The sequence below is a fragment of the Micropterus salmoides genome, unplaced genomic scaffold (assembly GCF_014851395.1).
Source record: "Micropterus salmoides isolate LMB-PRFRI ecotype aquatic unplaced genomic scaffold, ASM1485139v1 Ms_hic_scaffold_17, whole genome shotgun sequence".
In the NCBI taxonomy this organism is placed as follows: Eukaryota; Metazoa; Chordata; class Actinopteri; order Centrarchiformes; family Centrarchidae; genus Micropterus; species Micropterus salmoides.
In genome coordinates, this window is record NW_024040817.1 from 10,935,648 (window position 1) to 10,947,587 (window position 11,940).

Consider the following 11,940-nt stretch of genomic DNA (forward strand, 5'->3'; position numbering starts at 1 on the left):
CTTACGGGGTAGTAAATTGAATATCTTTGGGTGTTTGAAGACCACACCTTAAGGAATATGTGATTTTTGTTTTCTGTATTTTTTTACTTTTTCTTGACTATTGCGCTTCAATATTATATATAGCCTAATCATATATAGCCTATATATATCTTCATGGCAAGGGCAGCGCATGTAGACGCAGCAACCAGTTGCTCCATACATTTTTACTATATTTTAGTTTCTATCTTTATTTCCTCCTTTTTTGTGGAAACATGTCTAATTATGATCACTTATCACAGAAGTACATTAAGTGCCTACCTGGAAACAATAACAAGCCACAGTATGTCCCATCAAAACGAGCAGACTAGCCGGAGAAAACGCCGAATCATGAAGAGAGGAAGACGAGTGGGGTTATGAGAAGCTAACCCTGGCTGGACGTAAGGCTTTTCCACTTCCCAGCCTAGGAGGCTAACATTAAGGAAAAAAAAAAATGAAATAAGACTCAGGCTACCTAGGAGAGTCTGCTGTATTTTCTGAGAGTGTCTTCCACGCTGACAGGACTCAGGAGGAGATGAGCTGAGGGGGACTGTGTTTCCAAAATGCTCCGTATTTTTATAGCGCCTTACTAGTCTTTTCGACCACTCAAAGCGCTTTTACACCACATCTACTTAAATGATCCTTGGTGCTCAAATGGAGTCAAAGTGGATGGACAATGTTTACCAGATGTCGAATATTTATTGTTAAAGTTGATGATACACGGGGGTAACTTTTTGAGCGATGTTGATGGGCGTCTTGCTGGTGGCAAGTCTGTGTTTTGAACAGATAGCGGCAAGCAGGACTGATGGCGGAGTGGTGGGGGAATGAAATTATTGTAGTAATCTTTACTCATTACAGTTGACAGCAACATTGCCCAGCACCATTGCTCTAAAAGTTGCTCCGTACATCATCAGCTTAAGATTTTATCCCTGTTTCAGAAAGCAGGCTTAAAGCTGAGCCTAAAGCTTACAATAATGAGGTAAACATATTTAAAAGAAATCCCTGTGAGCCAAAACCTCAGATTTCCCCCTGTTCTGAACACTCCGGTCTCAACAGTTTTTTTTACTCTTGGCTCTCTATGACGTTACACAGAGCCGGTTTTCCACATATGGTCATTTGCCTGCAGCCTGGAAACTGTTATGCTCAGTCTGTCCAAGCTCAGCTGCAACAACATCCTGGTAAACATGGTAAAGAGACAGGAACATCTAGGAGCAGCTTGTTTCAGACAGGGGCTGAAAAGAAGGCCTGCATGAATCATGCAAAGCTATCATACAATAGTAAGATAAGTACAATATAGGGCTGGAAATGTGGTATGATAGGTCACCTTTAAGCAGGTGAAATTTTTAAAAAGCCATCATCAACGGAGCTCTGATACTAAGATTCACCACTGCAACGGTTAAATAAAGGCAGAGCCTCCATTATCTATCTTGAAACATGAATGGGTGCCAATGCGGACTATGACATTTATCTTAAAAAGCAGGAGTGGAGGAAGGAGTCAATACTTTAATAATATTACATTTTATTCAGTGTGGCTCATTCATCATTTACCAGACTGGAATTTCCCTAATGAATGATAAAGTGCTGGAATTCTCTTATAGCCTTTTTTCATTCAATTTTTAAATAGTTAAGCGATATTTATTCAGCTGTAACCTAATGGGACAAAGTGCAGGTGGCGAAACATGAAGATGAAAATATGGATCAAACAAATAAAAGACAGTTTCATTGTCATTTTAAAGCCACAGCCCAACCCAATAGGCTATTCATTATTTTTTTTACAGTGAAAAATGTGTCTAAGTTCAAACTGACTGTAAAGTTATAGTTTTAGTATACAGCTAATAATGAAAAACTCACATTTAAACTATATTTATTCTCTCTCTCTCCTCTCTGTCCATGGATCAGCTTCACAAGATAAGTTCCCGTAGTTACTGATCTAGGGTTTATATGATCTCGGTCCCTGAAACAGAAAACCCACAGTTCCCCTCATTTTAGGCTTTACACACTCAGGGTTTTCACTAATCCCGCTTTCTGAAGGCTGTTATCTGCCCAAAGACTTCACCAATGTTTTTGTCATTTTCTCGCTGTTTACATTCCTCCAGATGCAAAATTAAAAAATGCACTACGGGTCATCAGCAGTCACACGACACACAACCTGATGGTATTTTCATTGTTGCAGGTGATTTTAATCAAACAGGCCTCAGAACTGTTTTACCTATAATTCCACCAGCATGTCCACATCCCCACCAGAGGAACAAATACTTTTTATTTTTTTTACTTATTCCTGGCAGCTACAAAGCTCTTGCCCGTCCCCATTTTGGTCTATCAGACCATATGTCTCTGCTTCTTCAGCCCACTAACATCCAGCTGGGTCAAACCAACACTTAAAACAGTCAAAGTGTGAACAGATGATGATGTCAGTCAGTTGGTTGATGTTATTACTGACATCTCACTGTCTCAGGAGAGGGTTCCCACCTGCTTCAATACATCCACCATCATTCCTGTACCTGTATCATCCTCATTCTGATGAAGTGCTTTCAGAAACTGGTTCTTCAGTACATAAAGAACAACATCCCAGCCAGCCTGGACCCTCACCAGTTTGCTTTCAGACCAACAGATCCGCAGAGGATGCCATCTCCAATGCTCTCCACTCAGCCCTCACACACCTTGAGATTGGCGGTCACACCTCCTCCGATACCGATACCCTAGTGCTCAACATCGGAGCCCCCCAGGGCTTTGTGCTCAGCCCACTCCTGTTCAGGCTGTACAACCATCCGCCGACAAAGAGAGAACTCTGTTATGAAGTTTGCAGATGACACCACCATCATCAGACGGATATCAAATAAGGATGAGACTTCATATATCATTTCAAGAGGAAATTGATAAATTGCAGAGTGGTGCTCAGAGAACAACCTATTGCTCAATGTCAGCTAAACTAAGGAGCTGATTATTGATTTTAGGAAAAAGGAGACACACACTCCTGTCTACATGAGTGGAGCTGAGGTTGAGCAGGTGAACAGCTTCAGGTTCCTGGAAATCAGCAACACAGAGAACCTGACATGGTCATCTCACATCTCCACGCTTGTGAAGAAAGCTCAGAAAAAACAATTTTACGCCTGTAAGGCTAAATTCCTGTGCCAATGGTTTGTCAACTTTTACAGAGGAGCAGTAGAAAGCATCCTGACTGGAATCACCACTTACTGTCATGGGATGTGCACGGCCCAGGACAGGAGTGCTCTGCAGCAGGTGATTAAAACTGATAAGAAGATCAATGGTACCCATCGCCCAAGAATCAGTGATATCAGTAAGGTGCCGCCGCAGAGCCCAAAGGATACTAAAGGACAGTACCCAACCCAGCCTCACCCTGTTCACCCTACTGCCTTCTGGAAAGATACAGAACTATCTGCTGTCATGCCGCCAGACTGCAGAGCAGCCTTTTCCAGCAACCATTTTATGATTACTTTTATATACATTGTCTGGAAAGAAGGGAGCAGAAGGGACAAACTTTATTTCATTTTACAACCCTGCTGTAATGTGACGAATAAACCTACCTTGTACCTTGCGCTTTGTACCTTGTACTATTAAACATTTTTAATAGAAAGCCTGTGTCAAAAACTGAGGCGTAGAGTTTGAAAGACATGGGCATATACCAGACAGAGAGCATCTAATGAAGAGACGCTATTAGTTGCATTATGAGAAATTTGGGATTAGGTTTTTTTGGAATGTAACCCATATTATGTACTACAATTCAGGATATCAGCCTCTGCAAGACTGCTGAACACATCTTTGTGATGGAGTACTCGTGAGCTAGGGACAAAAGCCCCCAGACGGATTTTATACATGTCTCAAGTTTACCCATCGAAAGCAGTGGACCAAGGGGGTCAACTGGGTCAAATCTTGCAGATCACAAGATGATAAAAAGAAAAGGAATTAAGAAAAACATAAAGGACTTTTGCTACACAAAATTATGTATTTTTATTTTGTCTTCAGCAATTTAGCCACATGCCAGATTACAGCAGTGAAATCAATGAAATTTTGTCATAACCAACACCAATGATGGGCAAAACAAATATTAGATCCAGGTTGTGAGAAAAATACAATTTATTATTAAATTACCTTTTGTATTTCATGTAGCCTTCTGAAAGGCTGCCTGACAGGAAGGCAGTTTGACCTGTTTGTCTCCCTTATTGTAAAGGATCGCCTGCAATCCCGACATCCCCTTCTCTTGCCACACCACACAACAGTAGCTGTGTTGAGCCTTTATTGCCACTATTCATGTGTGTTTAGGTGACAGAGACTTTTAAATGAACCTTAGTTTGGACGTGCTGTTTCTTTTCCATGAGTTGTTAATCAAGGGTTGTCTCCCCACATTACTTTAGTTAAAATTTAACAGCTGTATAAGCTCCTATTCTCATTAGAGGGAACTTTCATTCTCATTCTGGATAAGTCAGGGCATACAGTTGAGTCGTTGAGGAAACGTGCAATCAGAGCCTTTCCAGAAATCCAGCATTTTATAAAAATCCCAAGGAACAAATGTTCACAAAAGAGAGTGCTTAAATAAATGTTTTCCTTCTAACTTGTTTCCTGATTTTTGTCTTATTGGCCAAGATAGCTGGGATGTTTAATGAGGAAATTAGACCCTTAGTGTAGCTTTTGATTGAATGACCTGAATTCTTAAAAAAAAAAAATGTTTGGCATAGTTGCTGGATCTATAAGACATGCCAATAACACTGTGATACAAATTCATTACATACATGTTATTGATCTCACTTTCTCCTTTTCACTAAATTTTCTGAAAATCTTTAAACAAGTGTTTATTTTTGTGATATGTCTCCTGTTTAAAAGATCTAGCTGCATTAAGCAGAAAAGACAATTCTTAATACATCAAACCACATTGAAACCTGCACAGTCATAGTGGTGTTCTCTTCCAGGACACCAGCACGTACTTCCAGGGAAATCCACAACAGCTCTGTTGACAGTTTATGAGTAAACTGGCTGTATTGATTGCTACCCTGGCATAAGATAGTTCCCGACAACTGTATCTAAAAAAACAAATTAAGATTGACATGCTGAACTTTAATACAAATGTAGTAAAGTTCAGCATGTCAAAATTACTCCACGTCAGAACCTGTCCAATTACTAAATCAGCAATGCTATATTTCAGTGCCATGATCATGTCATATCTGTCAAACTGTTTGACTAGCTAGGCCCAAGCCTCCTGTAAAACATTCAAACCTGTACAGTCACTATACCACCAGGCTCTTAAGATGCTTGACAGGAAGCCAAACATCAATCACCATTGTTACTACCTAAGTAATCAAAATTTGATTTAACTTATGTCATGTTTAAAAGATCCTGCATGGTTTTGCTCCTTCCCCACTTAGTGGTTTTATAAAGCAGACAACATCTGATGATAGACACACTAGGTCTATGACAAGAGGTGTAAAAAATAGAACAAAATTTTAAAAAGAGGGGATTGTTTACGACTTACAAAGTCAGCTTTTTCAGTGAGATCAGCTCACACTAATTGTTTCAGCTCTAGTGTAGCCACTGAGCTGACAGTATGGTACGTATCATAGCACTCCAACGATTTTAGTTAACTTCCAACTTTGTTTTTTTCATTTAATCTATAAATATTTTAGTTTATGAAATAGAGAAAAGAGCCATACCTGCAGCTGTAGTGATTGTATGTACATGTGGACAACTGTGCACACAGTAGAAACACACAGAGCCTCACAAAGCTTGGACACACTCTTCTGATTCACGTATCATTGTGAGAACTGACTTGCACGTTATGTGATAGGAAAGTTTACAGTCAGGAATGCTGAGTCACAGAGAAACATTAGTCAAAGTCAGACACAAAGGAAATAAAACCTAAAAGGAATTTTCCTCATTCTTGTGATTGTGATATAACGATATCAGTTTTCAGTTTTCACTGTTCATACTTGGGTTACTGCTTGACAATAATGTCTCTGACAATATCTTATTGACTGACATGAAATGCTAATGTGTATTAATAAAATAAACAAACTCTCAGCATAAGTAAATTAACAAGTTTTTAAAAAATGATCTATAATGTTTGACACAACAATGTAGTTTTTGTCAGGACAAAATGGAACGAGATGAGTTACTGTCTCACTGATTGTTCATGATATTTTCCATAAAGATGACATGGTTGTGGTACAAAGGGGTAAGGAGGTATTAAGTAGTCTGAAACTACTACTGAATGTAGCTGAATAGGGAAAATCTCTGCATATTCATCTGCCTCACAGTCTGTTTATGGTGTCAAGATCCAGGAGGATGTTAAATCAAAACAGTGCAACCTGCATGGACATCGAGTAACACAGACATGTTGAACCAACATAAGATCACTGAGGTGACCTCTCATATGTGCATCAATCTGATGTTACTGAACTTATATAACCCCTGTAGTTTATTAGAACAGAAGAACCGGTAATTGTCTATAATATAAACATAATCAAAACTAGAATACGTTCTACACACTGTCGAAAGTGTGGCATACACAGAAAGTTACCACAATGGCACCGATATTGAATGCTCAGTATAACCACACCCAATAGACCATTTAACACCTGATGGATTCTGCGTGAAAATATCTCAAACTGGGTGTGTCAAGGGCAAATAGTTTTTCAGAAAAGTGGTATTAGACAATAAGATTAGTCACTTTGCTCTAAAATTTCAGTTGAGTGAATTAAGTGTCAATACATTCATGACGTCCTCTGTTTTAGACTTTAAGATGCTTGATATGAGATGTACTTGCACCTCTTCACTTTTATTTTATTATTCTATTTAATATGTGGTTGCCACCTGACCTCAAATCATTTTGCAATTAAACACAAGAAGAGACAGCTTTCATGAATACCTAACCGTTTCTATTAATCATTTAATAGTTGTCAAAAATCTGTTACAACAGAGCCCAAGATGAGTCTTAAACTCAAGATCTTTTTGCCATTTTGTGTTTCATTCTGTATATCTCACTCTGATGTAATTAACTCTCACCTGTGTTCCTCAACTAACTTCACGAAGACCCATAGTTCAGTTTGTTGTAAGAGCATTAAAGTCCAAATAATCAACAACTTTGTAAAGCAAAACTTCATCCATGCCAAGTGTTGCAAGTGATTTGATGGCCAGTAGAGACTCCCATAATTACATCTTACACACATGCATAAACACACACACACACAAAGAGAATGAAGATACTCACCTGCAATGCACAACATGTCTTCTATTCATTAGGTGCACTATTTGACCAGAAAGAAAAAACTAACCTCTTTAGAGTGGAATTTTTTTTTTTGCCCTTTAAATGCAGGTACCACAGCCTATTAGTTTAAATCAGCTTACCACAAGGTGGCTGCAGTAGGCCTATGGCTATTTATGATTATTTGGCTACTTTTGTTTTTCCAATGCAATGTTTTGGTGCAGATACTGTACTACAATAAAGAAAGCAGCACTTTTGTTTTTGGGGGGGTTAACCCAAACGTATCAAATCTAAATTACAAAATACTATTTTGTATTTGTATTACAAATTTTAATATACACGTATCAGAAATGGGTCTGGCGGTTCAGCCCCACAAAATTTGAGCGTTAAACATTTTCATTTCCTGCATTGTGGTGAGTTTTTCTGCACCAATTTGAGCCTTTTCTGCGTCAAGTTATGGTGGTAAAAAAAACCCACAAAATTCAGGTGGCAGGTGACTATTTAATATATAAAACTATGATAAAATATAATGCAGTAAGGCTCTGGCATTCTGTATTCAAAATGTCCTGTAGATTAACTTTACTAATTTTAGCCCTGCTGAGTCAACACACATTTCAGGCATCTTCCCTCCTCTTTTGTGTCTTTTTCGGGGGGGAGTAAATGTGTGTGTGGCACCTTTTCACATCAATGACAAATTATTAATTTTAATTCATTTATAAACCCCTGGACAAGCTCCTGTCTTTCAGCAAGTTTTCTGCTCATGATAAAACTTTCTGTATATTCTAAATCTATCCGAATGGACAGACCACTGAATTGGCTACGACCCAGTTTCTTTGTAAATTAATTAGTAACTGAAATTATCAGAAAAATATAATGAAGTACAAAAGTACAATATTTCTCTCTGGAAGGTAGTGGAGTAGAATTATAAAAGTAGCATAAAATGGAAATACATTACTAAATAGGTGTACTAGGTAAAGGACAAGTACATTAAAATTGTAGTACTAAAGTACATGTATTGTTACTTAGATATATAATAAAATATATAATATATTATTCAGTATACACAGGTGATAATTTCTGGATCTACTGCAGACCCCTGTGTGCTAAGACAGGCGGTGTGGCAAATTATGACATGACAGTAGCTCTGGGTGATGGCGTGCAATGTGAGCCTGGAAACAGTGTTCCTGAATTATTTGATTTTCATTTTGTTTGGGGGGCAATGTATTTTTTTGTGTAAAAGCATTTTGTGGTTCCAGCTTGACAAATGTTTATTTACTTTAATAATTTTAATTTATTATTTAATTGTTTCATTTTGAGGTTGGACTGTTGCATTTGCATTACAATTAAGTATGTTTACTTTTAATACTTTAAGTACATTTTCCTGATATAGTTTTATTAAAGTAACATGTCTGTTGTGTACCTATCTTAATACTGAATTAGATGATGCATCCAGAATGTAATCACCACATGGAGCTTCTGCATTAACTTACTATATTGTCCGAACACAGATTATTACAGCCCCATTGCCTTCCAGCTATCTCCCTTGTTGCCCTACTCTCACTTCATGTTTACTAGACACCTGACTTGTCTAATCCAGTACATGACATCCCTCCTTTTCTTGGAAATAAACACATCCTCTTAACTAAACACTATATTGTGTTAAGTGGCAATTAACTTATTGTTTTACTTTCTATAAAAGCAATTTTCTTTAGCTTAGCAACCACCTTACAACTTGTGTCTCACACATCACTTCAACACAAAATCAAAATACAGTCTGACAAGTGTCCTTTTGACCCGCTGAGGTCTGGCTATTGGCATGTCTGACGTTTCCATCTTCTGGGGTAGAGTCTGGGTGTGTGAGTTTGAATAAGTACACTTTCTTCATTTCCCCATGTTTCCTCCTTTGTACTGTGCATTTCATTAGGCTTTGTAGTCTCACATCTTTTCACATGTGTGGCGTTCTTCTCATAACATGCTCCTGTTAGAGATTCAATCAAACCTTGATTTCCTGTTTTACTAGCAACTATATATGGTGTTTCTTTGAGTGGTGTGGTGAACTTGTCCGCTATGTCCTGCTGTCTGAATACCGTGTCCCCAATGTCCACCTTTAAGTACTGCGCTCCCTTTCTTTCATCAGCATATCATACACAGTCACATACTTTCATAGTTTATGTTTCCAGTCTAGGCCTCCAGTCTGAGCAATCTTTATTCTTTTCATCAGCGATGACATTTGGCGCTCCACTTCTCAATTCGCTTGATCTCATTTTGGTGTTGTTCTCCGATTCCATTATTTTCAGAATATTCCATGAACAAGTCAGATTTGAACTGTGGTCCATTGTCTGATTTGCAGGTGACAGGTAGTCCATGCCTGCTGAAGACTGACTCAAGACTGTTGATAATTTTCTCTGTAGTTGTGGGTCATAATATCATACTCTACAACATGTATGTGACTGGTTGACAGTGGTCCAAGTAAATCTACAATTTCAGCATAATTCTGATCTGTTATTTGCAATTTACCACAGTAATGTGGTAAATTGCATGTTTATTTTGGGTTCATAACGTTATGGTAAACCAGACTGAAGGCTGAATATTTAGTGGTGCTAATTAGTAGAGTTTCAGGAGCGGTACCACACATCAAGCACGTCATCGCCAGCATTTCCATAATTACCCACACGTCCTAAGTCCTCCCCTTCACCCTCGTATCCTGCATCCCTCCCTCCCACCCCTTTCTCTGTCCTGCCTCCTGATCTCCTTCCTCCTCTCCATAGGTTTATAGGGGTCCGTCGTGCCCGGGTGCCGGATTTCCCTATTGTAGCTTCCCCACAACGCTTTCTAATGTCTATTCAGCTACTGCAAACTTCATACATCTTCTGTTCGTTAATCAATAAATCATTTAATCATTTAATCATACCTGTTGATTGTGGTCCTTGCTAGTGAACTTGCGTAGAAAGAGCTGCGTTCAGTACTACCAACTTGTTAAGGCACATAAAAAATAAACACCCTATGATAAACACCCTAAGGGCTATAAAGTACGGAAAATAAATATACAATCCTCATACTGATCAAAATAATTAATCTTAAATTAATCTTCTCTAATTCAACTACGTATTGAAAAGTGGACAAGGACATAAGGGCTCAGATACCTCTTGAGGCCGGTGTCGAAGACAGATCCCCTCTGGAGGTCGGCATCAAAGGTGGAGCCCATCAGGAGACTGGTCAGGAGGTCAACAACAAAGGCAGGGACCTTCTGGAAGTTGGGCAGGGGGCCCGCGACGAGGGCGGAACCCATCTGGAAGTCGACAACGATGGAGAGACCTCTCCAGAGGTCAAACAGGAGGTTGGATTTGATCCTGGAGCCCCTCTGGAGGCTGCCGTTGAAGGAGAGGCCCCTGCGGAGGTTGAGCAGGAGGTCATCAGCAATTGCAGGACAGGGCAGCAAGGCACGAGGCAGGCAACTGGACAGCTAGGCCCATGGACTGATTAACCGGGCTGGAGCTGGTGTCGGTCGGACCACCGACGAGGAACAAGGAACAGGTGTCGGTCGGACCACCGACGTAGAGCCAGGGGCAGGTGAATCAGAACTGGTAGCTTTTCTCCAGTCAGCCTTTAGCCAGATTAGATCGAACAATAACTGATCCAGTTCAAACTCAATGTGCTGAGCCCACGTGTGGTTGGATAATTCTGTCATGTGTTCAAAAGTTCTCAGCCCAAACACAAGACACAGGATTCCGGCATATAAAGTTTGATAGTTTTAATGAACAAAACATAACACTTACAAGCAGTGGCAAAGTCCTAGCAAATCCAAAAGAAACAAAAGCCCAAACAGGGAAAAGCTCAAAACTCAAAGTCCAAATCACAAAATCATACAGACAAACAATAATCCGGGAAAGCTTGACAGTATCCCACAGACTTCTGGCAGGAAACACGGAAGACAGCACTCAACAAACAAGGCGTGACAATACAACAATGATCCGACAGGGACTGAACAGAACACAGGCATTAAATACAACAGCAAAGAAGCAGGGTGGGAACACAAAACATCAAAGTAATTAAACAAAACAGGAAGCAAGACTAGACACAGAAAGTGTGAACTACAAAACAAAACAGGAAACAAAGAATTACACTGAAATACTGACTGAATAGACACATGCAACTTGTGCTATGCAAAAATGTAACTTGACACAGACAGACACCGAACGTACTTTGATCAAAATCAGAAACAGATAAGGACACAGACTAGACAGACAAACAAGCGGACTAAAACCAGAACAACCAACAGCAGACCAGGACCCTGTTTCAGAGAACAGACTTAACAAACTCTGATCTTAATCCCGAGCTCTGAGTTGATTGTGCCTGAGATGGGAAACTCTTCGGTTGGGACTTTCTTCGGTTCCAGAGAAGCTGATCAGATTTAGTTCAATCAATCAGTAAAAATGCTGTCTCAGAAGGTGTCTAACAGAACAGAGAGGCATCAAGTGCTGTTCAAAACAGATCGAATAATCATTTCCTGTCTCTTAACATGCCTTAAAACTGCCCCCGTAACTGCCACTTTGAAACCCGTAACGCTCACGAAAAATGGACAAGATGGAGGACAAACAAGCCAAATACGTAATTAACACGGAAAGAATATCCACCAATATGCCGCATTCGCTCATTCATACTGAACAAAAGTTTGCGGCATAATACCGCAACCATGTGTGCTTTCACATAGC